Source organism: Coregonus lavaretus (genome assembly GCF_964263955.1).
Source record: "Coregonus lavaretus genome assembly, chromosome: 23".
Classification (NCBI taxonomy): Eukaryota; Metazoa; Chordata; class Actinopteri; order Salmoniformes; family Salmonidae; genus Coregonus; species Coregonus lavaretus.
This window is the reverse complement of record NC_140010.1, coordinates 36088095-36114546: the sequence shown is the minus strand read 5'-3', so window position 1 is coordinate 36114546 and position 26452 is coordinate 36088095. Positions and strand designations below refer to the sequence as shown.

General features: G+C 43.6%; 1 long non-coding RNA gene across 1 annotated transcript; it reads right to left on the bottom strand.

The window, feature by feature from the left end:
• Positions 1 to 619: 619 nt before the first annotated feature.
• On the bottom strand, positions 620 to 26376 carry LOC311150677. The gene is made up of 3 exons (XR_014615126.1): positions 26293 to 26376; positions 950 to 1066; positions 620 to 746 (listed from the first exon to the last, which is right to left on the bottom strand). It is a non-coding gene; the product is annotated as an uncharacterized lncRNA (long non-coding RNA).
• Between the last annotated feature and the right edge of the window lie 76 nt (positions 26377 to 26452).

The window sequence follows — 26452 nt, the reverse complement described above, 5'->3', positions numbered from 1 at the left end:
TGCATATGCCAGTATCCATGGTCAGAGAAAGAGGGCTGTTAACACAGACACATTTGTCAGGGTAAAATGAAGGAGAAAGGGACTAAGAAAATAAATACATGCAGTGAATACTATGAAGCACACACACCTTTTTCACATACAAATTTGAGTGCAGGAATGTGGTAATCTACTGCACTTTGAGTTAATAACATCCGAGCAATTCAGCCTCTTTCATTTGTTCCCACTTTGTATATAGTAAGACATAATATTATGGAGCTGTCCAGTTAACACACTGTCTATACAACAATGTTTGTATGCATAGTTGTTTGTGTCTCATGTATTATATGTAATTTGCTTCCTGATGAAATTGAATACTGTAAACATTGTATGTTGTGAAACAAGGGTGCCCAACCCATTGACTGCAGAGCTACTATGTGAGCAGGCTTTAACTTCTGCTCTGCTAAAATATGTACATGCAGGATTTTGTGTGAGAACTGTAAATCAAATGTCTATGCGTTTGATGTACATTATTAATTACACTGTATAAAATACTGAGCTATTGTCAAACCTGATTCATTAAAGACATCAGACTATTAGAAATCTTATTTCAGTAGATTTTATCCTGTAATATTTTCTCTCTTTCTGTCATGCACTGGTCCAACACATTGATGAAATGGCTAAGCAGATTGCCTCCCAGACCACGAGTGGCCAAGTTGAAGACCTCCGAATGGGAGGCTAGAACTGTGACCACCTCCTTCAGTGTTGTGCTGGAAGATACAAAAATACCTTTACGTAAACATATGGTTGATGTTTTTGTGAAAGAGATTGCACAACGACAATGGATTATTAAAGCCATGCCATGGCAGGCCAGTAATGTTTTTGTGAATTACTTTTGAGTAAACAGTTGTAGTGATACACTACAGTACTATCATATTGTTATTCATTGCATTATCATACATAATAAACTTACTTGAACTGTTGCACCCCAGCAAGCTCTACCATCCGGCTTTGTTGCTGGCAGCTCCTTTAAAATCTAGAAATGTATTCGCCAACATTCTGATGTCCTTGCCTAGATCAGCAGCTTCACCTGAAACAAACAAATGAGTGATAAAGTGGACTTAAATATACATTTAGTTATGTTTTTTATGTTATTGTAACCACCACAAAATACATGGATGGTGAGCTCCTGAATACATCAAACTTCTATTTCACTAATGAAAATCCTTTACAATACCCTTTGTGATCTTGGTGCAGAGGCTTGTTTGGCTTGAGGGCTTTACTGGGTGAATCCCTGCCTCACATACATAGCTTCCTACGGATCTCTGGCTTTTTACTCTTGGCCTGGCGCAGGTAAGCAACGGGACAATTTGAAGAGAACTTCTCAGGGCTCCCACACCTCCTTTTCAACTCCCCTACACTAACCTTGTACCTGACAAAGAAGCCTTCATAATAAATAATGATCCTCCATAATATCATCTACCTCTCCATAACCTTCAATGTTATATGCCATTGCCATATACAGCCTACAGCATACCTACCGCTTCTGGTGGTTAGGTGGTTTCAAAAGAGATTCCACTTCAAAAAATTTATCTGATTCATGAAATTCATTCATCTCACCTGGGGGTGGTGAACATAATATTCACATTAGTATTTTAGCCAGCTGTCACAATAGCAGCTTTAACGTTAGATTATAGTTTAGCTAATTATTTATTGATACAACCCTTACAAAAAAAGATTGCAGTTTTGAAACTGCAGTAAAAGTGCAGTAACTGCAGTCGACTGTGGTATTTTGGACGCAGTAATTGCTGAATAACTGCAGTGCACTGCATTTGAACTGCAGTGATACTGCACTGTAACTGCAGTTACACTGCAAAATTACAAACGTTTTTTAAAAAAAAAAGGTTATTTTGGACACAGTATTTGCAGCATACTGCAGTTATACTGCACTCTAACTACAAATATACTGCAGTGTATTGCAGTTATACTTTAATCTAACTGCAAAAAAAAATTGTAAGGGAACTTCCACATTGACAGGTAAAGAAATGTTAGGCTTGTTAAACAAACTAACCGGCAGAGGTTTCCCCAGACTGGAGTTCACAGGAGCAAAACATTTAAAAAATATGATTTAGTTCTGTTTTCTATAAGTGATAAGTTACAAGAAATATACCCGAAATGTGCTTACCTTGTGGGTTCAGTCATCGTTTATTCGTGAGGTAAAACCATTTCGCACCACCAGTGGGATTCCCTTCAGGCGCAACAGGCTCGTGAAGCTAGCCAAGCGCACCTCGCAAACCTAGCCTATCATAAACGAGGGTTTAGCAGCGCTGTGAACTGACCAATCAGCGACGCGGAGTAGCAGACTGTTCTGAGGGCAGTTTTCGTTTCCACTAATGCATTCAGCTCTTTTTTTCCACCATTAATTTAGTTTTCGTTTCCACTAATGCATTCAGCTCTTTTTTTCCCCCATTCATTTTTGCATCTGGAATTTTACAACTACTTCATATAAGGTCTGTGTTTCGTGTAGGCTTACCCTGGAGTGAGTTTTTGATAGCCATGTAATTATTTTTTGGATAAGGTGAGTTTTCGGGGTGGTACATACATTCACACATTCTTGATTTATATGATCCGTGCCACTATATGACTGATATGTCAAGTGATAAAATCCCAAATTATCAATTAAAGTTTATGGAAAAACTGCACTTGTCCTGTAAAAATTACAGTTTATTAAATATTCTACAGCTGTAATGTCATCAATCAAATTAAACTTTATTGATATCAAACATTTCTTCCAACAAATGCATTTCAAGGTGTTCAAAGTCATGCATTGAAATGCATGTGGCACTTAACATCCTTCCTCTTGGCAGGTCTCTATAGGTGACCAGGGGATTCTCTCTACCACATGCAAATGCCCCCGTGGAGTTCATAAGTGTAGCCATGTGGCTGCATTGACTATTTCACAATATCGGCTGTACGGATGTGGAATACGAGTGGAGGAAGCCAGCTGTGCCCAACTAGGTGGAGTCAGTGGAGGACCTGTACCTGGCCGAAGACTACAACCCTCTGTCCCAAGAGCCCACAGAGGAGGATCTTCAGTGGCTAAGCCTGTGGCAGGTTCAGTGGAATGGCATGTCTCCTTGAACCTGACACAGAACAACTAATACCCTCCCTGTCATCCCTGTCTGTACCGGACATTGTTAAAAAACAAGGGCACCTGGGGTATGCAGTCATCCTGTCTGGCATGGCGCTCTCGGTAGAGCAGCAGGAGGACAGCCCACCAATCCCCAAAGCGAACAGGCAACAGGGAAGTACCACCATTGACCTCTGGGTCTAGGGGCTCCCTTGTGTGTCTGCTTGCTCCTCAGGTTGTCCTTCCTCTCCTCTACAGACCCAGACACCGACCCAGCACCAGTTCCATTCCTAGTTCTCCCAGGCCCCCAGTCCCAGCACCAACCCCAGGTTTTCCCAGTCTCAGCACCAACCCTGGACACAGCACTGACCAACCACAACTGCCACCTCCATCCAGCAACTGCCAGCCCAGACCCCACCCCTTCCCCAACACAAAGACACAAACACACTGTCAACCACTCCACCAGACCAACCAAGTAAGGAAGACTCCAAACCTATACCCACTCCTTAAAGAAACTGTCAAATGAAAATAAACACAATTGTGAACCGACTGATTTAAGTTACCTGTTTTTTGATTGAATACATCATTTATTTTTTGTTTGTTTTTCTTTTGATTTGATTAGCTTAAGTTGGATTGATTACTTATTGTTTTAATTGTTTATTATTTTGAATTTAAGCTAAATTGATTTGACATTTTATGTTGTAATGAATCTAGGAAAAAACTAATAAATTGACCTAATGTCTCTGCCATGACATAAGCTCCCAAGTCGAGATAGCTGTGTCTTTCGGCATCCACGAGTTGGCTACTTCATGGCCAGTGTGAGCCAGCATGCTAGCTAGCCAGCTACATTTCAGTCAGTAGCTATCCTTCTAATTGTGGTGGTCACTGGATAACTAGCTATGAGTTTAACATATTTGGATGATGGTGGAATCATAGCTAACCCGCTGGCACCTGAAACCTATCTAGGGCGGTTATGGTGACAGTATTACCACCACACCGGCAGTCATGAGTCATGATGGCAGTCAAACTCCACGTGACCATTTGCTATTTAAGTGCATAGATTTCATGTATTTTCTTCCCCTGCCCATTTCAAGACAGGTGCATGATAATGGTCCATTCTAAATCAAAACAAATTTCACACATACATTATTTAGTATATGTAAAGACAAGATTAAATCAATAATAGTCTGATGGGTGACAATATTAGGCTATCACTAGAACCAAAAAATGTACTTTCTGTCCATATGTACTCCAGGTTCTGATGGTCGGTGAGGATGAGAAACAGGTCCGTGACGCCCTCCAGCCAGTGTCTCCACTCCTCTAATGCCAACTTCACCGCCAGGAGCTCCCGGTCGCCGACGTCATAGTTCCTTTCTGCAGGAGACCGTTTTTTAGAGTAGTATGCACATGGATACAATTTGTGTGGATTACCTTGACGTTGTGACAGGACGACCCCCATGCCCACTTCTGAGGCGTCCACTTCTACCACGAAGGGCAGAGTAGGATCTGGAAGGCCTCATCGGCTGCAGGACTCCACACCAACTTATGGGGGCCACCTTTGTGGAGAGAGGTGAGGGGAGAGTCGATGGAGCTGAAGTTTGATGAAGCGGCGGTAGAAGTTGGCAAACCCCAAAAAACAGTCTTGTCCCTTTATGGTGAATGGGACTGGCCATGACCTGAATGCATCAACCTTCCTCTCCTCCATAACCACTCCCTGCGGGCTGATCCGATATCCCAAGAAGGAGAGAGCGGCCTGATGGAACTGGCACTTCTCCACTTTGACGTACAGATGGTTCTCCAGGAGTCGTCCCAGGACTACCCGGACGTGGGCGATGTGCTCCTCCAAAGTGGCCGAGTAGATCAGGATGTCATCGATATACACGACCACCTGACGCCCAAGCATGTCCCGGAACACCTCGTTAACGAATGCCTGGAACACCAACGGAGCATTGACTAACCCATAAGGCATCACCAAGTACTCGTAGTGCCCAGACATCGTGCTGAAGGCAGTCTTCCATTCATCCCCTTCCCAGATGCAGATCAAATTGTAGGCACTCCGCAGGTCCAGCTTAGTAAAAAAAACGGGCCCCGTGGAGCTGTTCGATGGCGGCCGGCACCAACGGGAGGGTGTAGCGGTACTTGGAGGTGATGGCATTGAGACCTCTGTAGTCAATACACGGACGTAAACCCCCCTCCTTCTTGGCCACGAAGATGGAAACTGCCGAAGCAGGGGAGGTGGATGGGCAGATGAAACCCTGTTGGAGAGCCTCCTGGATGTACTCCTCCATGGCCTTGGTTTCAGCCACCGACAGGGGGTAAACGTGGCTGTGCGGAGGCACAGAGTCTGTTAGCAGGTCGATGGCACAGTCACAGGGGCGATGAGGAGGGAGACAGGTGGCGCAGGCCTTGGAGAAAACCTCCCGGAGATCCTGGTAAATCTCTGGGATGTCGGCCTGGAGGGCAACCACAGGTCCCTCAACCGACGTGGAACCACAGGGTAAGGGAAAGAAGGTCTACCGACAGGTGACAGTGATCTCCATCCTTGACCAGGAGATGGTGGGGTCGTGGCGTTGGAGCCACGGGAGGCCGAGTGCGACTTTGTGTGCGGGTCCCTGGATGATGAGGAAGGGAAGGCTTTCTTGGTGCAGGGGTCCCACGGTGATGGTGAGTGGTGCTGTGATGTGTGGGATTGTCCCAGATCCCAGTGGTCGGTTGTCCAGTGCTTGAACCGGAAATGGAGAGGAGAGTGGGTATGATGTTATGTTCAGGGAGGAGGCAAAGGCCTGGTCAATAAAATTCATTGCGGCACCGGAGTCCACTAGAGCTGTAGAAACAACACGAGGGACAGCCAGCTGGTGAAATCGGTACAAAAAAGGGTTTGGTGGAGAGTGATGATGGAATACTCACACCTACCCCAGGAGATGGATGATAGCCTATCACTAAGACCGAACCTAGAGTGAATAAACAAACAAGAATAGTGTCTGAACATGAACACAGAAACAATACTGCCTGATGGGTGATAACAACAGAGTGCTAGATAAAGGAGGAGTAATCAGGGAAGTGATTAAGTCCAGGTGTGCCTAATGATGAGGCACAGTTATGTAAATGAAGGTTGCCAGGTGTGCGTAATGATGGGTTACCAGGACTGGTGGTTAGTAGACCGGCGACGTTGAGCACCGGAGAGGGGGAGTGGGAGTAGAGTTGACACTAACATATGGACAACTCAAGAGTATGCTATTCTGTTCTTCTGAAATAGCCTACATTTTCTTCATATCATGTTTCTTTAGATCTGTCTAAAATAAATTATGGCTATATTACATGGATTTATTAGACTTTTTAAAATTTAGATGTTTCAAAGGTCTGCATCAGTGGCTTGTAGACTATGTGTGGAAGCCAGGAGATGCTAAATGTGTTTATGTTAATTAACGGTCAATTACAGTGAGACCGGCAGTTATTTGCTTGACAATCAGTGCCGCCATCTTTGGCTGGCACAGTCTAACCTGCTACCGCCAGTTCAGAAAACATTATTGGAGCTCCCCTTCACGCCAGGTTCCACCTTTGGGCCAGGGGTCGACAACATCATACAGCAGACTACAAAACTGCGCAAAGACAGAGAGAGTTCTTGGCAACTGCGCGCCCTACTGCCTAAACCTCACTCTAAACAGGGAGAAGAGCAAGCTGGCTCCCACAGACGGTGGTCTTCCTGGGGATGTTGATCGACTCAACTCTTATGAGAGCACGTCTCCCTCAGGTGAGATTGGGGAAGATACAGGCCTACATAGACCGTTTACGGCTTGGACGAGCCGTGTCCATATTAGAGTGTCAGAAGTTACTCAGCCTACTCACGTCGGCTTCTCTGTTGATTCCGCTGGGTCTTCTTCACCTCAGGCCACTCCAGCGATGGTTCAACTCTCACCATCTACACCAGAGACGACATAGACATTGTCAGCTATTGATGACAAATGCATGTGTGAGGACTCTGTTGAAATGGCACTCTCACTCCTTCCTGTTGGAGGGAGTGACACTGAACAGAGTCCACCACAGGGACCTAGTGTGCACCGATGCCTCGCTAGCGGGTTGGGGGGCATTGTTCAGAGGCTTGGCAGCGAGTGGAAGCTGGAACCCCCCATGGAATGGCGAGCACATCAATGTGCTGGAGCTCAGGGCGGTTCGCCTGGCACTCCAACAGTTCCTGCCCTACTTTGAGGGGAAGCATGTCCTGGTCAGATCAGACAACACCACGGTAGTTGCGTATATCAATTACCAGGGGGGCTGAGATCACGGTACCTCCACGAAATGGCTCGGGAGCTCTTGCTGTGGGCTCAGATCCGCTTAGCGTCAATGCGGGCAGCGCACATCCCCAGGGTCTTGAACCGGGCAGCAGACATGCTTTCTAGAAATGGCCCACCGGAGGGGGACTGGAGTCTACACCCTCAGGTGGTTTCAGGAGAGGGAAAGTGAACCTGCTTTGCTTGCATCTCAGAAGAACACTCATTGTCCCAGCTAGTTCTTGATGTCGGACCCTCCAGGCCCTCTGGGTTTTGGACGCCCTCGCTCACGATTGGCCGCAACAACACTTTATGCATTCCCACCATTTCCCCTGATCACAGCTACGCTAGATAGGGTTAGCTTGAAGGCCCACCGGCTGCTCCTGATAGCCACATACTGGCCGAGACGACTATGGTTCAGCCTCCTCTTCTCCCTCCTTTCTGGGACCCCATGGCAGCTGCCGCTGAGACCCGACCTGCTCGCTCAGGCTCGGGGGATGCTGTGGCATCCGGATCTGCGCCACCTCCAGCTTTGGGCTTGGCCCCTGAAAAGCATAAATGGGCAAGTTTAGGCATTCAGGACAATGTGGTGAACACGTTGCAGAGCGCCAGGGCTTCCTCCACCAACGCGTCATATCAAATTCTGTGCTTGGTGTGGGGGTCATAATGTTGACCCTGAGTCATGTGATGTAAAAATGGCTTTACACTTTTTACAATCAGTGCTTGATGCAGGCCGAGTGGCATCTACTTTGAGAGTGTATTTGGCCACAACTTTGGCGTGCCATGACGATAGCCCAAGTTTATGAAGGGAGTAAATGTCTGCGTCCAGCGAAGGCCCGTTCGGTGCCAAACTGGGACCTTGACATTGGTGCTGTCAGAACTTGCTAGGCCAACCTTGGAGCACCCGGGGTTAGCATCTTTGAAGCACCTATCCCTGAAGGTGGCATTCCTGTTGGCTATTACCTCCACCAAGAGGGTTAGTGAACTTCATGCTCTTTCAGGGAGCGCTGAATGTTTCCAAATGGGTGCAGACAAGGGGAGTGTTACCCTCCGGCCTAACCCCTCTTTCTTGGCGAAGGTCCTGTCTGACAGGCATGTGAACCGACCCTTACATTTGTCCACATTCGCACCTCCCATGGCTGCGAGTGGGCTAGGTTTTTCCCCAAGTGTGCTGTGACCCGGTGAGGGCACTGGACACTTACGTTATATGGACTAAGACAATACGAAAGTCGGATTAGCTGTTTGTGTGTTATGGTCAGAGAGTTCTACGGAAGAGCCTATCAAAACACTCTCACATTGGATTGTGGACACTATTACTACAACATATCAGCTGGCCGGACGGCCTCTGCTCTAGTGGTGCATTCTACTAGAGGAGTAGTTGCATCATGGGCCTTGCTCCGATGAGTTCCCCTTGATGACATTTGCGCCTCGGCCAGTTGGGCGTCTAGCACTTTTGCAAAGGTACTATCGAGTCAATGTTGCTGCCGCCAACCAGGTCGGACGGCCGTTTTGGTTGTTGCTTCCACTTCCCTGCAGGGGGATGGAGGGACACAGCAACCATGACTGCCCTGAGCTCAGTCCTACGGGATTTTGCTCGTCTGGCCATGCCTAGTTCACCGATTAATCTGTTATTGTGATACCATATTGTAGTGATCCAATATTATGTTACTAACTACCAAGTGTGAGAAATAATTCATTTTAGACAAGATGGCGTATTGAATAGAAAGCGGTACAAACCACCTCAAGATAAAAACATAATATTCAAAATCAGTAAGTTAGACTAAATATTAGCATTTCATATATTCGCAGTAAATAAAATTCAATCTGAATAATAACACAAAACAAATCATAAGGCTAGAGAAATATATCGACAAATATTACAACAACACGCAACACCCAAACATGGCGGAAAATAAACGAGGAGAACCAATCCCCAAGAGAAAACGCGACTCGTCGACTGATACAGATAATATATGCTTTTCACTACTGGGTCTGGTAAGTGTGGAAAGCGACCTGTTGAAGTCGAATAAATGACAAATTGGGCATACTAGAATTTGTCAGTAAGGAAGTAAAAGAGTTGAAAGCGAGTCTTGAAATGAGTGACAAAAAAGCAGCGATAATGGAAACAGAAACCAAAAAATTAAAAGTGACAGTAACTAAGATGGAAACAGACTTTAGGGAACTTAAAAAGCAGAACAACCTTCTGAGAGAAGCCTTACTAGACATCCAAACTAGATCGATGAGAGAAAATCTAGTACTTATTCAGGATTCAGGAAAAGGAGGGAGAAATAACTGAGAATATTATGAAGGATTTCCTGCATACATCGAGGCTGTCGATAAAATCCAACTCGAACGTGTACACCGTTTCGGACAAAGAGGACAGAAATATGATCGCCCAATCGTTGCCAAATTTGCATTTTTTAACGATAAAGCTATGGTTAAAAGCCTAGGAAAAAGACTTGCTGGCACGAAAATAGGCATGAATGATCAGTTCCCGAGGGAGATTGCAGAAAGGCGCAAAGTTCTGTATCCAATCTTCAAGGAAAATAGATTAAAAGGGAAACGTGTGGCACTTGTGGTCGATAAACTACAGTGGGGAGAACAAGTATTTGATACACTGCCAATTTTGCAGGTTGTCTTACTTACAAAGCATGTAGAGGTCTGTAATTTTTATCATAGGTACACTTAAATTGTGAGAGACGGAATCTAAAAAAAAAATCCAGAAAATCACATTGTATGATTTTTAAGTAATTCATTTGCATTTTATTGCAGGACATAAGTATTTGATCACCTACCAACCAGTAAGAATTCCGGCTCTCACAGACCTGTTAGTTTTTCTTTAAGAAGCCCTCCTGTTCTCCACTCATTACCTGTATTAACTGCACCTGTTTGAACTCGTTACCTGTATAAAAGACACCTGTCCACACACTCAAACAGACTCCAACCTCTCCACAATGGCCAAGACCAGAGAGCTGTGTAAGGACATCAGGGATAAAATTGTAGACCTGCACAAGGCTGGGATGGGCTACAGGACAATAGGCAAGCAGCTTGGTGAGAAGGCAACAACTGTTGGCGCAATTATTAGAAAATGGAAGAAGTTCAAGATGACGGTCAATCACCCTCGGTCTGGGGCTCCATGCAAGATCTCACCTCGTGGGGCATCAATGATCATGAGGAAGGTGAGGGATCAGCCCAGAACTACACAGCAGGGCCTGGTCAATGACCTGAAGAGAGCTGGGACCACAGTCTCAAAGAAAACCATTAGTAACACACTACGCCGTCATGGATTAAAATCCTGCAGCGCACGCAAGGTCCCCCTGCTCAAGCCAGCGCATGTCCAGGCCCGTCTGAAGTTTTCCAATGACCATCTGGATGATCCAGAGGAGGAATGGGAGAAGGTCATGTGGTCTGATGAGACAAAAATAGAGCTTTTTGGTCTAAACTCCACTCGCTGTGTTTGGAGGAAGAAGAAGGATGAGTACAACCCCAAGAACACCATCCCATCCGTGAAGCATGGAGGTGGAAACATCATTCTTTGGGGATGCTTTTCTGCAAAGGGGACAGGACGACTGCACCGTATTGAGGGGAGGATAGATGGGGGCCAACAACCTCCTTCCCTCAGTAAGAGCATTGAAGATGGGTCGTGGCTGGGTCTTTCAGCATGACAATGATCCCAAACACACCGCCCGGGCAACGAAGGAGTGGCTTCGTAAGAAGCATTTCAAGGTCCTGGAGTGGCCTAGCCAGTCTCCAGATCTCAACCCCATAGAAAATCTTTGGAGGGAGTTGAAAGTCCTGCTCTAGAGGAGATCTGCATGGAGGAATGGGCCAAAATACCAGCAACAGTGTGTGAAAACCTTGTGAAGACTTACAGAAAACGATTGACCTGTGTCATTGCCAACAAAGGGTATATAACAAAGTATTGAGAAACTTTTGTTATTGACCAAATACTTATTTTCCACCATAATTTGCAAATAAATTCATAAAAAATCCTACAATGTGATTTTCTAGATTTTTTTCCCTCATTTTGTCTGTCATAGTTGACGTGTACCTATGATGAAAATTACAGGCCTCTCTCATCTTTTTAAGTGGGAGAACTTGCACAATTGGTGGCTGACTAAATACTTTTTCCCCCCACTGTATATGATTAAAGAGAGTGAAGTCTAAGACATTTAGACCGCCATCACAAACCCTGTTGGTAATAACATCTACTTTTATCAGTGGTGTAAAGGACTTAGGTAAAAATACTTTAAAGTACTACTTAAGTAGTTTTTTTGGGTATCTGTACTTTACTTTACTATTTATATTTTTGACAACTTTTACTTCACTACATTCCTAAAGAAAATATTTTACTTTTTACTCCATACATTTTCCCTGACAACCAAAAGTACTCGTTACATTTTGAATGCTTAGCAGGACAGGAAAATTGTCAAATTTACGCACTTATCAAGATAACACTTGGTCATCCCTACTGCCTCTGGGCTGCCAAGTCTAGGTCCAAAATACTTCTCAACAGCTTCTACCCCCAAGCCATAAGACTCCTGAACAGCTAATCATGGCTACCCGGACTATTTGCACTGCCCCCCCACCCCCACCCCATATTTTTACACTGCTGCTACTCTGTTAATTATTTATGCATAGTCACTTTAACTCTACCCACATGTACATATTACTTCAACTAGCCGGTGCCCCCGCACATTGACTCTGCACCGGTACCCCCTTGTATATACAGTGGGGGAAAAAAGTAATTACTCAGCCACCAATCTCACCCCATGGTGTCAAAATGATCACAAGAACGGTGAGCAAAAATCCCAGAACCACACGGGGGGACCTAGTGAATGACCTGCAGAGAGCTGGGACCAAAGTAACAAAGCCTACCATCAGTAACACACTACGCCGCCAGGGACTCAAATCCTGCAGTGCCAGACGTGTCCCCCAGCTTAAGCCAGTACATGTCCAGGCCCGTCTGAAGTTTGCTAGAGTGCATTTGGATGATCCAGAAGAGGATTGGGAGAATGTCATATGGTCAGATGAAACCAAAATAGAACTTTTTGCTAAAAACTCAACTCGTCGTGTTTGGAGGACAAAGAATGCTGAGTTACATCCAAAGAACACCATACTTACTGTGAAGCATGGGGGTGGAAACATCATGCTTTGGGGCTGTTTTTCTGCAAAGGGACCAGGACGACTGATCCGTGTAAAGGAAAGAATGAATGGGGCCATGTATCGTGAGATTTTGAGTAAAAACCTCCTTCCATCAGCAAGGGCATTGAAGATGAAACGTGGCTGGGTCTTTCAGCATGACAATGATCCCAAACCGCCCGGGCAACGAAGGAGTGGCTTCGTAAGAAGCATTTCAAGGTCCTGGAGTGGCCTAGCCAGTCTCCAGATCTCAACCCCATAGAAAATCTTTGGAGGGAGTTGAAAGTCCGTGTTGCCCAGCGACAGCCCCAAAACATCACTGCTCTAGAGGAGATCTGCATGGAGGAATGGGCCAAAATACCAGCAACAGTGTGTGAAAACCTTGTGAAGACTTACAGAAAACCATTGACCTGTGTCATTGTCAACAAAGGGTATATAACAAAGTATTGAGAAACTTTTGTTATTGACCAAATACTTATTTTCCACCATAATTTGCAAATAAATTCATAAAAAATCCTACAATGTGATTTTCTGGATTATTTTTTCTCATTTTGTCTGTCATAGTTGACGTGTACCTATGATGAACATTACAGGCCTCTCTCATCTTTTTAAGTGGGAGAACTTGCACAATTGGTGGCTGACTAAATACTTATTTTCCCCACTGTATAGCCTCCTTACTGTTATTTTATTTTACTTCTGCTCTTTTTTTCTCAACACTTTTTTGTTGTTGTTTTATTTTACTTTTTTATAAATAAATAAAATGCACTGTTGGTTAACGGCTGTAAGTAAGCATTTCACTGTAATGTCTGCACCTGTTGTATTCAGCGCATGTGGCCAATAAAATTTGATCTGATGGGGACTGCAGATGTGGCCAGGGCAATAAATTGCAATGTCCGTACTGTGAAACGCCTAAGACAGCGCTACAGGGAGACAGGACGGACAGCTGATCGTCCTCGCAGTGGCAGCAGGGGCGGTGTGTTCAATAGGGCGATATGGGCGACGCACTGCCAAACGGGAAAAGGAAGGGATTTTTTTTCTAATCAATTATATCACGGCAACAGTAGTTATCAGTGTTCTAATCTGATCTGACTGCCACTAAATGTCAAATCAGGCTAAAGTCGTGCTTCAAATGGCCCCGCCCGTTTTTGGGGCGATTTCAGTCAGGTTGAAAATCGCCCAGAAGTCTGTCATAGACTCTCATGTAAAATCTATTTTTTTCAAATTTCAAAGCTTTCAATACAATCTCTATGTGTTTCTGAGGGCTTGCACTTACGCGCTTTCGTCATACGTGACGTAACCATGAACGTAACTAAGAAAATAGCGGCTAGCAGCGTCTCTGTTGCGACCTGCAGTGTGGCGTTATCTTATGCTTTTAATTTGTACACTTAGTTTACAAACATTCTGCCAACCATGGATTTCCAGTGGTGGGTTTTGGACTGATCTTGTTGATCGTGTACATACCCGCTACGAACGGACTAAATAATGAAAACGCTGCTGGCAGCGGAATCCAATACAGCTGGGAGACTTGGCTGGATGACAGAGTCCCGGACAGAGAAGTGGAGCCGGCCGGCTTCACCCTGGTCAGAGCGGACCGCGATCTGACAGTCACAGGGAAAATCGATCCTGGTAAGAGAGCGACTCTGTACCCCCGACATTGAACTGCTTTCTGTGTCACTGCGACCTTACTATCTGCCCCGTGAGTTCCCCCAATTGTTTGTTACCGTTGTGTACTGTTGATAATCACAAGTTTACTGGAGAACTGAGACCAAGTAGAGACTTTGGACAGGGTGGATATGGTATAATAAAGGCAGTTTATTCAGAGGTAAAGATATCTGGAATCGCGTGCACGGACTCGTTCGTCAAACTCTTAGGGAGCTATCTGAAGAGAGCCCCGAAAACATTGTGTGCAGACATTTTATACAATAAATGATGTAGGTTGAATCTAGTAGTTCTGATCTTCTGATTGGTCCTGATGAGTTGGGCGAGGTCCCCTCCACTGTTGCATTGGCTCTGAGTCGGGTTCTCTGTCTTCAAATGTTCAGCCTAAAGAGAGGGGATTTTTGTGTGTGTGTGTGTGTGTGTTTAACAGTGATGATGTGTGTGTGTGTGTGTGTTATCAGTGATGATGTGTGTGTGTGTGTGTGTGTGTGTGTGTGTGTGTGTGTGTGTGTCCTCAGAGCAAGAACTCGTGAGTTGGAAGAACTGAGAGACCTATGGCGTGGGTGTTGTCCTTGGCCACCTGCTGACAAGGCTGACAAGATAGGACTATTTTGTCCATTGTTATAGGATAGGAACAGCATTGATTGAAAACAAACGCCCAACACAAAATGGGTCATGCACAAGATTTTAGTCAGACCAAGCTATAACATTATATATTTACTACGACAGTACATTCAACCAAAAGCTAATATAACAAAGGCATCAGAGATTATTTATAATCTGTCACAGAAACTGGAATCCATCTCCCCAGATCAGTCAATAAATGCTTCTGGTATTGACTTATATGCTGCCCCTGTCTTCATGTTGTTGCTGGACATATCTTTTTTAAAATGTGTGTAGGTCACCTAAATCATCAGAAAAATTGCCCCTCCTGAGAATTTTTTCAGGAGCCGCCACTGAGTGGCAGACCACGTGTAACAACACCTGCACAGGATCAGTACATCCGAACATCACACCTGCGGAACAGGTGCAGGATGGCAACAACTGCCCGAGTTACACCAGGAACGCACAATCCCTCCATCAGTGCTCAGACTGTCCGCAATAGGCTGAGAGAGGCTGGACTGAGGGCTTGTAGGCCTGTTGTAAGGCAGGTCCTCACCAGACATCGCCGGCAACAACGTCGCCTATGGGCACAAACCCACCGTCGCTGGACCAGACAGGACTGTCAAAAAGTGCTTTTCACTGACGAGTCGTGGTTTTGTCTCACCAGGGGTGATGGTCGGATTCGCGTTTATCGTCGAAGGAATGAGCGTTACACCGAGGCCTGTGCGGGATCGATTTGGAGGTGGAGGGTCCGTCATGGTCTGGGGCGTTGTGTCACAGCATCATCGGACTGAGCTTGTTGTCATTGCAGGCAATCTCAACGCTGTGCGTTACAGGGAAGACATCCTCCTCCCTCATGTGGTACCCTTCCTGCAGGCTCATCCTGACATGACCCTCCAGCATGACAATGCCACCAGCCATACTGCTCGTTCTGTTCGTGATTTCCTGTGTCAAAGTTGCGTCAATTCAAATCTGGTATTAGGAACAAAAGAGGTCAACACGACTTCTAAGATATACTAGTATTTTAATTAATGTAAAACCTTCAATGGTAAATATGATGTTTCGTATATACGGGCTCCTTGAAATACCTCGCAGGGCACTTCAGAGAACTAAATCCATTGTTACAGGTTCTTCCTCAAATACTCTGACAGAGAGAGAGTTTCCCACCTCTCTGCTGGCCAATCAGAGTAGAGACTTGAGCGTGGTTTAGACTTACTCAGCCAATCCATTGGCGCACAGGCTAGTCCCAGCCCCTTAGCGCATCCCGGTTGCCAGGCATAAGTTTTATCATAACAACCTGTCATGGTGAGAAGAGCCAGCTCCCCTAGACACCATTCCTACGTCCAAGGAAGGTTCACAGATCACAAAGAACCAGTATAGTCTACTATTTGGAGACACAAATTATTATCTTATCTTAACCCCTAAAACAGCTCTTCACATCAATCACAGCTTGCCAGGTGACACAACCTACATCAGCCCAGTCTAGAATGCATTCTTTCTAAGTTAGTCATCCCATCAATTAGGAGAATAATAAAGCCCCCATAATCCCCCTTTTCACACCCACTGGGTGTGATTCAAAAAATATGAAAACACAGGGTGTCATTCATTATAATACAATACAAACAACAATAATCACACTTTTATTAATAGGCTATGATGATACTAAAAAATTAAAACCCTCAGTCCATCTACACCCAACTTGCAAATTGTTACCAGTCATCAAAGAACTTCAAACCATCACATAAGGAAAGACAAACATTCACATGGTTAACTTGATTAATAAAGCATAAAACACAGGATTAATAGAACACAAAACATAAGATTATTAAAACATAAAACACAAACTGGGAATTAAATGTTGGCCCCCTTTAGACACCCTCTAGTGTCACTCCACCAAGCCTGGTAGGTCATATCCTTAATTCCTTAGGTCGGAGTCCAGGATTGGGCCGTATCTCACCATCTGTTGGGAAACCACCTTCTCCATCTCCTTTCTCACCAAACCTCAGACACAGGAAATAAGACAACATCCACAAAGAACAAGTATACCCATAGAAGCTATAACTTCACCCAGAATAGTTACAACAATAGTTTTCCATTTACCAAATATGTTATCAAACCAACCGTTTATGGAGCTATCAATACCAGATTTCTCAGCCAGTTCGTTCGTCAGCGTGGTGACTCCCTGAAGCTCTTTGGTCACGGACCCGTCCGGTGCTATGTTGTTTGAGGATGAAAGTACAGCACATGTATCCAAACAGAACACAAACTCTGCCCCGCTCAGCCAAAAGCATATCTAAAGCTATTCTATTCTGCCATGTCATTAAGCTAGTTGCCGCTGTCTGCTCAGCTAATCCCTTTATTGCATCACGAGTGTGGTTTATAAATCTTTGCTGGTTATAGTAAATATAATTTATCCAATCTACGTTTTTATTAATTGTTGACCACCAAAAAAGACTTGATTCAAACCCAGCTGCGATCTGATTCCTAGCTTTGAATTGTTCTGGAACCCCTCGAGGTACTCCTATCCCATCAATATATATATCCTTTCATCAAAGGATCCCGGGAGGAGGTCCCACTTTCTCCGTGACAACTCACCAGTCTCTGACACGTTTGATTGTTTGCGTATGTAGGTGAGTTCACAATCAGTTATCACCACACAACCATCAGATGTCAGCACGGGCTTGGTTTTGGTTCCTAAAATCCTCTGGCTGCAACAAAGAGGAGAGATTAGTCATGGTCTCTTTTAGTTGTGATATTCTCTGTGTGGGAGCAGGAGCTAAGATGCCCTACCCTGTATCCTATCTTACTAGTCCTATAAAAACAATTAGAATCCCCTGAGACTTCAAACGGAGGCAACCTAGGTCGGAATGACTTTGTTATCGGGGGATACAGATAGTTCAAGTTACTACAAGACTCTTTCACCACATTCCCAGGTGGCTTGCATGGAGGATAAACCTGACAGAGAGTTAAAGCCTGTCAAGGGGAACGGAGTAGTTGTTAACCTTGGTTTGGCTGTCCCACAGGCATAACAGTCCTCTTTAGACATAGTTCTTGCCGTATACTAAATCCATTCCAACCACCGGTCAAGATTTCTACACCCCTTCTCCACCTGTCCTACTTTCTTCGGGTCTATAGTTTGCACTATCTTCACAACCCCGTCTCATTACCTCCCTTAGAGAGGTTTACTCTATAGGGTGCCCCAGTTGAAGAGGATATCTCACTTGTTCAGGTCTGTAACCTGTTTTAGCATAATTCAGACTTTCAGACAGTACCTACCCTTATATGGGTCGCACTGCCATTTCTGGTAATTCCCTACTTTCACAATACTACACCTGTCCCTAAACTGTGTATGGAGATTAACATATCCCCCCCCCCCGCTCGGTATGAGCAACTACATAGTCCCAGAATGTAAATGGTGACATACATATGGTGATGTCCTTCCCTAAAGTCCCTAGTACTTCCCCTTTCCCTACGTCTAGCTGTCTCCTATGCCTTCGTAGACTGTGCTCAGGTATTATTTTATCAACTTGTGTTAGGTTAACTACTACTTCTGGCTGATCAGGAGGGTTTGAGTGTGTTAGGAATATGGCCCCCACAATCAGACAGCTACCTACCGTCGGGAGACCTGTGAATCCCCACCCTCGCCCTGAGAACATGTCAGACGCCAACCCATTGCTTCACCGTCTATCGAACTCACACAGGGATGATCAGACAGGGTAAGGGAATCTTCGTTAAGGAGCCAACCCCCGAGCCCTAGTGGTGATCGGTTCTTTCTCCTAACTCTGTGTTTGTTCATCAGGTGTAACTGGGTTTACCTTTTTGCAGTGTGTGACATGCACCCAGGTGGATCTAATAGGACTTGATAGGGCCCTTCCCAACAGGCCTGCTTCCAGTTTTTCTTCTTTTAGGGACTGGATCCACACCCAGTCTCCTGGTGAGATAGAGTGGGTCACCTTCTCCTTTAGTTCACCTGTGGGGCACAAAACCTCTGACATACGGGTGTGGTTAATAAACTATCTTCACACATACATGTTGAGCTCTCAATTTCTATATATATATATATATTTTTTTTTGGTATTTTGTCCTCTCCTTCGTATATATTTATTATTTAATCCTATCATTATTATTTAATCCTATCACTCCCCCTTTTTGACACATGATTTGCCCATGTGTCAATATTACCACCTACCTAAACCATCCCTTAGGTAATTTATCATCCAATTGCCATGCCTTTCATTTTTTAGATTGTCTTTTGCTTCTTTATTGCTCCTCCCACTTCCTTTGTCTTTTATGGCAGCTAAATTCGACTTTCATCCAGTTCAGAAACAATTAGTAATCCAATCATCAATCTCTTATCTTGTAAAAACACTTATGTTTAGTTCAAACTCTGTTCTACCCAGGCTCTCCCGGGCTTGACCTGAAGACTGATTGTTGGATATGACAAGTCCATATTTAGGTCACCTAAGTCTTCTGCCTAGCAACAAAGAATAAAAACCTCTATGTTCATGATTAACCCAGTTATATCTAATAGCCCACCAAAAAAAAACCTCATCATCTTTAAATCACGACCAATGTCATATCCCTCTTTACTCTCTACCATTTGGATAACATCCCTGATGTATGTTTGCCTCCTTAGAGTTCCAAATGATTTTACCATGGGCTGCCATTGCCTTCCCATAGATAAGATCACTTAATTTACCCGTATGCAGTACATAATGGAGTACCCAAGCTTTACAGCAGTTTATCATTACCAAAAAGCTCATCATTTGTTTTTTGTTTAACGGTTTTGGCGCTTCAAGTATAGCAGTTTTCCTGGATGAGTTTAACATTCGCCCCTCCTGAGTTATAGTGTGTCCTAGGTAAATGACCTCGCTCTGCCAAAGTTGATGTTTCTTTTTGCTCACTTTGTGTCCCTGTTCTGCCAGGAAGGTTAACAATTGGATTGTATCCCTCTTACATCCCTCCTGAGTGGGATTAGCCAATAGAATATCATCTACATAAACTAACATTTTTGGCTTCCTTCCCCAGGTTCAAACTTTCCCAAATTCCTAGTTATAGCCTGGGCAAAGATTGTAAGACTTTCCGAGTAGCCTTGAGGCATCCTAGCGTAAGTCCATTTCCTTCCCTGAAAAGTAAAGCCAAACCACCCCTGACTATCCGGATGAACTGGGATACTAAAGAAAGCATTAGCTAAATCTATCACTGTAAAATAGGAGTTCTCTGGTTTCAATTGGTTCAGCAATGTATGTGGATCTGGTACACATGGAGCTCTGGGAATTATATTTCTATTAACCCCCTGCAAGTCCATGACCATCCTCCAGTCGGCGCTAGGTGCCGCCTTTTTAACAGGAAATACTGGAGAGTTGCATTGTGCCTCATCTCCAGGAATTATCACCCCTCCCTTAAGTAAATGCTCAAATATAGGTGTTATCCCTTTTATTGCTTCTGGTTTCATAGGGTATTGCTTTTGGTATGGTCTATGATCGGATCGAGGAATCACTTGTACTGGAGCTACCCCCTTAATTAGTCCTACATCGGCTGGTCCTTGTGACCATAATTTGAACGGAATTGCTGCTAACTCAGCCTCCTGTTCCTGAGTTAAGAGAATCTCTTCCTGTCATCCGTTAAAACTTATCTCCAGGTGGACCCCGGGCAGGGTTTTTGCTCTCCAATTCAACTTTCTTCTATATCTCCCAGTGGAGTGGCTATACTGATCCCCATTTGGTGTATTCTGCCAGTCAGTAATGTTTTTCCCCTGTTTTATCAATTTACCTAGTGATAACCATTCCTCTGAATGTTCTTTCACTAGGGCAACATGGGGGCTCCACCTTTCTCTGTACAGCCTCTGGCTCTGTGAACCCATTTTAACCCAATTGTTTTTTCTGTGGTTTTTAACACTTCTTCCTCATAATCTGGGTTAGGGCCTGGGTGCTCATTACACCATACTGTACAGTGTAAGTAACCTACTGTCATCTTAGTTGATCCAATCACTAACTCATTTCCTAGGTCTATTAGTGCTTTCGGTATGTCTGTAAGTCCCCCTCTTAGCAGATCCTGGCTATACCAATAGCATGGGTTTCCCTCCCCGCTCAATACCATATTATCCCTTACGACATATGCCTTCATACCCCTCAGCGTAGGCTTCACAGCTACGTTCAACCGAGTCATGGCATCCCTTCCTAGTAAATTTACTGGGCACAGGCTTGATACCAGTACAGGTATGCATACCTCTCCCCCTGAATCTTCATGTTGTAAAGTCACAGGGGCTGATAATCGCTCTATAAATTGATGGCCCGAGGCCGAGCGTACCATGATTTTTTCCCCATTAATTCTAATTGTTTTGGGTATGTCGGCTACACAGATTGCTGTTCGACATGCCCCTGTGTCCCACAAGAATTTAATATTTTTCCCCAATATTGTTAAGGTGAGGTATGATTTCTGTTCTTGCTGCAGAGCCAATTCAATTGTTTCCAATTCAAACACTCTCTTAGGGTGCACTACACCCTCTATAGCTCTCACTACATCTCGCTGTGTCCACGCCCTATATACATCCAGTGTGTCTGGTGCATGCTCCTCCCCAGCCCTTGGGTTCGGCAAGGCTATCAAAGGGTACTAGTCATCTCCTTCTTCATCATCTAACCACTCTCTCTTCCCTGGCTTATTATAGTCTTCTAATTGTGGGTTCGATTCCCACGGGGGGCCAGTATGAAAAAAATGTATTCACTAACTGTAAGTCGCTCTGGATAAGAGCGTCTGCTAAATGACTAAAATGTAAATGTAATCTCTTCAACTCCCTGTGTTTAAACTCTCTGTGTTTACTTTCTCTAGCTCTTCCTGCCTCTTTCTCTCTATCCTTTTATCATTACTGAATCAATGATAATAACTGCAATAACTATCAATAATAATTATAATAACTATTACGAATTATATTGTGCCCTTTTTCTGATGTTATAATTGTAGTCTATTCCATCACTTTAGTTTAAAATATAAATGTATTTATAACAAATCCAGAACCCACCACAGGCTGGCGCTATTCCCCCAGCACAACAGCCAATGCATACTTGCATCCCCGTAACGAAAATAAATTATCGTTAAAAAATTTTCCGACTATTTTGTATTTTCCCGCTAACCCATTTCAGTTCGCTATTCAATCTCTTTAACCGTTCTCTCTGATTCGGCCCTAATTAATAAAACAAATACTTGATATCGTTGATAAGCATACACTTAATGACATTCCTACCATCTGAACTATGTACTGTCTCTAACCTCTCCTCCCCATCTCCTGCTCCTTCTTACATTATGGGGGAGGCGCGGGAAACTTCCCTACAATCTTCCTTCTTAGGAAATAATGTCATTCGTACTTGTAACATATTTTCATAGACCTATCTTGAATACTACTAAAGCTATCTTATGCAACTTTTAATACACGTAAAAACTCTCTCTCTCTCTCTCTCTCCACCCATTCCCTATTGAATAAGTGAGTCTTTCTATTTAACCCCAAAACACGCTACAAATAGTCCATTCAACATTACCAAACCAAATACTCCATCGTACCCATTCAATCAACACATCAGCATTGGAATTTACACTCATACATGCAGATTGTTACTCCATGCCTTGAAATTATAAATAGATTTCCACCAATAGCACCATTACAATGATTTCTCATCTTACCCTCTGACACAAAATGAAGTTCCCTCACTGTACTACGTTAGCTCTACCATGATAATTAGTTCAATTTAACCCTCTATTTGCTTTGTACTATATTATACATTACGTCTAAAACAACATTACTTATGGTCAGTTTATTCCACCATCACATGATCCAACAACGCCACAACCTTAAACTCATATGGGGCGGCAGGCAGCTTAGTGACCAATAGCGCCGCGCCAACAACCGAGAGGTCGCCGGTTCCAATCCCCGAGCCGACCAGGCGAAAAACCTGCCGATGTGCCCTCGAGCAAGTCACTCAACCCCAATTGCTCCCATAAATTGCTCTGGACAAGAGCGTCTGCCAAATTCCCAAAAATGCAAATGTAAATATTCTCTACTTTCTCACCCATGACGTACGTCTACGTTCGGGTGAGCAAGTTTAGAACATCTCTCGTCAGAAACCCACATGCACCTCTCAAATAATCACCCCGTGTGGCGTTCCCAGCCAACTCCCAGTCTTTCCTGGCTCCAAAAGCCACACTTTCGCTCTCTCCAGCCCCTTCCCTCGCAACTCTATCTCTTTCTTGTCCAGGGGGAACAGGCTTTGTGAGGAGCTGTTTCTCGTTTTAATGTTTTCAATATTCTGCCGTTAATTAAGATACTTTAGTCTATTTATTTAAATCAAATCATTCCCACCTAATTAGTTAAACTCGGTGCCAGATTATTTCAGCCTTAATTATTTGAAAGCAGTATTCTTACAGTGCCACACATCAAATGGTCAATCAAAACAAATAATCCAAAGTGTTTCAATTATTTAACCAATGGTTGATACGTCAAATTAAACGCCACACATCAAATGGTAAATCAAACGAATAAACCCAAGTGGTTCAATTATTTAACCAATGGTTGTTATATCAAATCAAGCGCTAAACCACATTACTTCAATTTACTTATTTAAAACCAGTGTTATGCTATGTCAAACATTAAACATTACAATTTAATTATATCAGTTCAAACGTTTCAGTTTAGTCATACTAGTTATTCATTATTTTACCTTCATATTCCCAATTGTTATTAACGGGTTATACGGTTTAAGCAACCACAAACCCAACAGTTATTCACAAATTATACAGTTTGGACAGCCACAGACGTCTTAATATACAGGTTTATTATTTTTAATAACCCCTATTCACTATTTTATTTTGTCTGTGATCATTCGCGCACTCATGCATACAACAACACCCAGTGTCCCCCTGATCCTAGCCGTATCTAGCCCTCTGATACGTGTCAGTAGCGTAACACTATCTAAAATGTAAGTGCCCGTTATGATCCTAGCCGTATCTCAGTGGATATGTGCCACAACGTTACACTTTGATCAATTAATCCCTGTATCTCACAGTTCCACCATTTGTGGTCCAGAGACTTCAGTATGTCCCTTGATCCTAGCCATATCTCTCTGAATATGTGTCAAAGGAACAATACTCAACTAAAATTTTGGCGCTCCTCTGATCCTAGCCATATCTTGATGGATATGTGTCAGTAGCCAACGCCCTTGGCCAATATTTCCCTGTGTCCACAGTTCTCACCCCTGGTGATCCTAGCCTGGGGACTTCAGTATTTTCCTTAGAACCTAGCCATATCTCTCTGGATATGTGTCAAAGAAACAATACTCAATGGTACCATGGTTTAACATCACATTCACCAAAGGTTTGCATGTCATAATATTGTGCTTATCTACTCATAATAGTTTCATAATTTAGTTCACTTACATCAGACAGGTGTTTCACAAAATTAATTTGGATAAAGCCAATGTGCAGAATTTTAGTTATATGACAATAGGTATCTGCTTACCTTTTTTAGTAGTCCGGACTCTTTGTGAAACATACCGTCCAATGACAGAGATGACCAAATGGGCCGGACAATACCCAGCGAAGTCCCTTCTACCAGATCACGTAGGAAGTCACCAATTGTCAAAGTTGCGTCAATTCAAATCTGGTATTAGGAACAAAAGAGGTCAACACGACTTCTAAGATATACTAGTATTTTAATTAATGTAAAACCTTCAATGGTAAATATGATGTTTCGTATATACGGGCTCCTTGAAATACCTCGCAGGGCACTTCAGAGAACTAAATCCATTGTTACAGGTTCTTCCTCAAATACTCTGACAGAGAGAGAGTTTCCCACCTCTCTGCTGGCCAATCAGAGTAGAGACTTGAGCGTGGTTTAGACTTACTCAGCCAATCCATTGGCGCACAGGCTAGTCCCAGCCCCTTAGCGCATCCCGGTTGCCAGGCATAAGTTTTATCATAACAACCTGTCATGGTGAGAAGAGCCAGCTCCCCTAGACACCATTCCTACGTCCAAGGAAGGTTCACAGATCACAAAGAACCAGTATAGTCTACTATTTGGAGACACAAATTATTATCTTATCTTAACCCCTAAAACAGCTCTTCACATCAATCACAGCTTGCCAGGTGACACAACCTACATCAGCCCAGTCTAGAATGCATTCTTTCTAAGTTAGTCATCCCATCAATTAGGAGAATAATAAAGCCCCCATACCTGCAAGACAGGAATGTCAGTGTTCTGCCATGGCCAGCGAAGAGCCCGGATCTCAATCCCATTGAGCACGTCTGGGACCTGTTGGATCAGAGGGTGAGGGCTAGGGCCATTCCCCCCAGAAATGTCTGGGAACTTGCAGGTGCCTTGGTGGAAGAGTGGGGTAACATCTCACAGCAAGAACTGGCAAATCTGGTGCAGTCCATGAGGAGGAGATGCACTGCAGTACTTAATGCAGCTGGTGGCCACACCAGATACTGACTGTTACTTTTGATTTTGACCCTCCCCTTTGTTCAGGGACACATTATTCAATTTCTGTTAGTCACATGTCTGTGGAACTTGTTCAGTTTATGTCTCAGTTGTTGAATCTTGTTATGTTCATACAAATATTTACACGTTAAGTTTGCTGAAAATAAACGCAGTTGACAGTGAGAGGACGTTTCTTTTTTTGCTGTGTTTGTAAGGAATTTTAAACAATTTATACTTTTACTTGTACTTTTGAATCTTAAGTATATTTTAGCAATTACATTTGCTTTTGATACTAAAGTTGATTTAAAACCAAATACTTTTAGACTTTTACTCAAGTAGTATTTTACTGGGTGACTTTCACTTTTACTTGAGTAAGTTTCTATTAAGGTATCTATACTTTTACTCAAGTATAACAATTGGGTACTTTTTCCACCACTGCTTTTTATCTTATGTGGCTTGTTTTCCCATATAAAGTTGTTCAATAGCAAGTGGATTTGGGAATGTCAATAGATGAAAAAAGATAGGATGCATGAGATAGCCACTCAGATTTGGATTAAAGAACCCTCCCTTGAAGATTTAAATCCCTCCCTAACAATGAGGATACTTTTTGGGGGATAGATTCAGTTACAGTATTCAAATTAAGATCAATCTGCTGGATTGACAGCTCCTTTACGAACAAACATCTCACATTTGGAAAGATGTAATACCAAACCTGAGATTTTGGAGAACTGCTTCACAATATCCAATGCCAATCTAGCTTGTGACACATTTTTCAAAAAAAGTGAGGTGTCATCCGCCAGTTAGGAACAGCCTTCAAATTGACTTTGATAAACTAATGAGCATAAGGTTTGAGATACTAACGAAAAAAAAAAAAAAAGTGAGATTGGACAACCTTGTCGTATTCCTTTGTAAATGTTAAACCTTGAGGATGTTCCATGACATAGTTTGATACAGCCATTGCCACAATTATACAGAGTTCTAATAGCATCAACAACAAAATTACCAAACTTCCAATGCTTAAGACAATCAAAGATAAAACTGTGACTTACGGTATCAAATGCTTTCTGAAAATCCAAAAATAAGATAACAGGGAGGTCATCCGATAGATCACAATAATCAACCACCTTAACCATTGTACACGTCAACTTCAATGTGATAGGGTCCTCCCAAGGATCCCTGATTGCACAGACCATTTCGCGAACGGCGGTG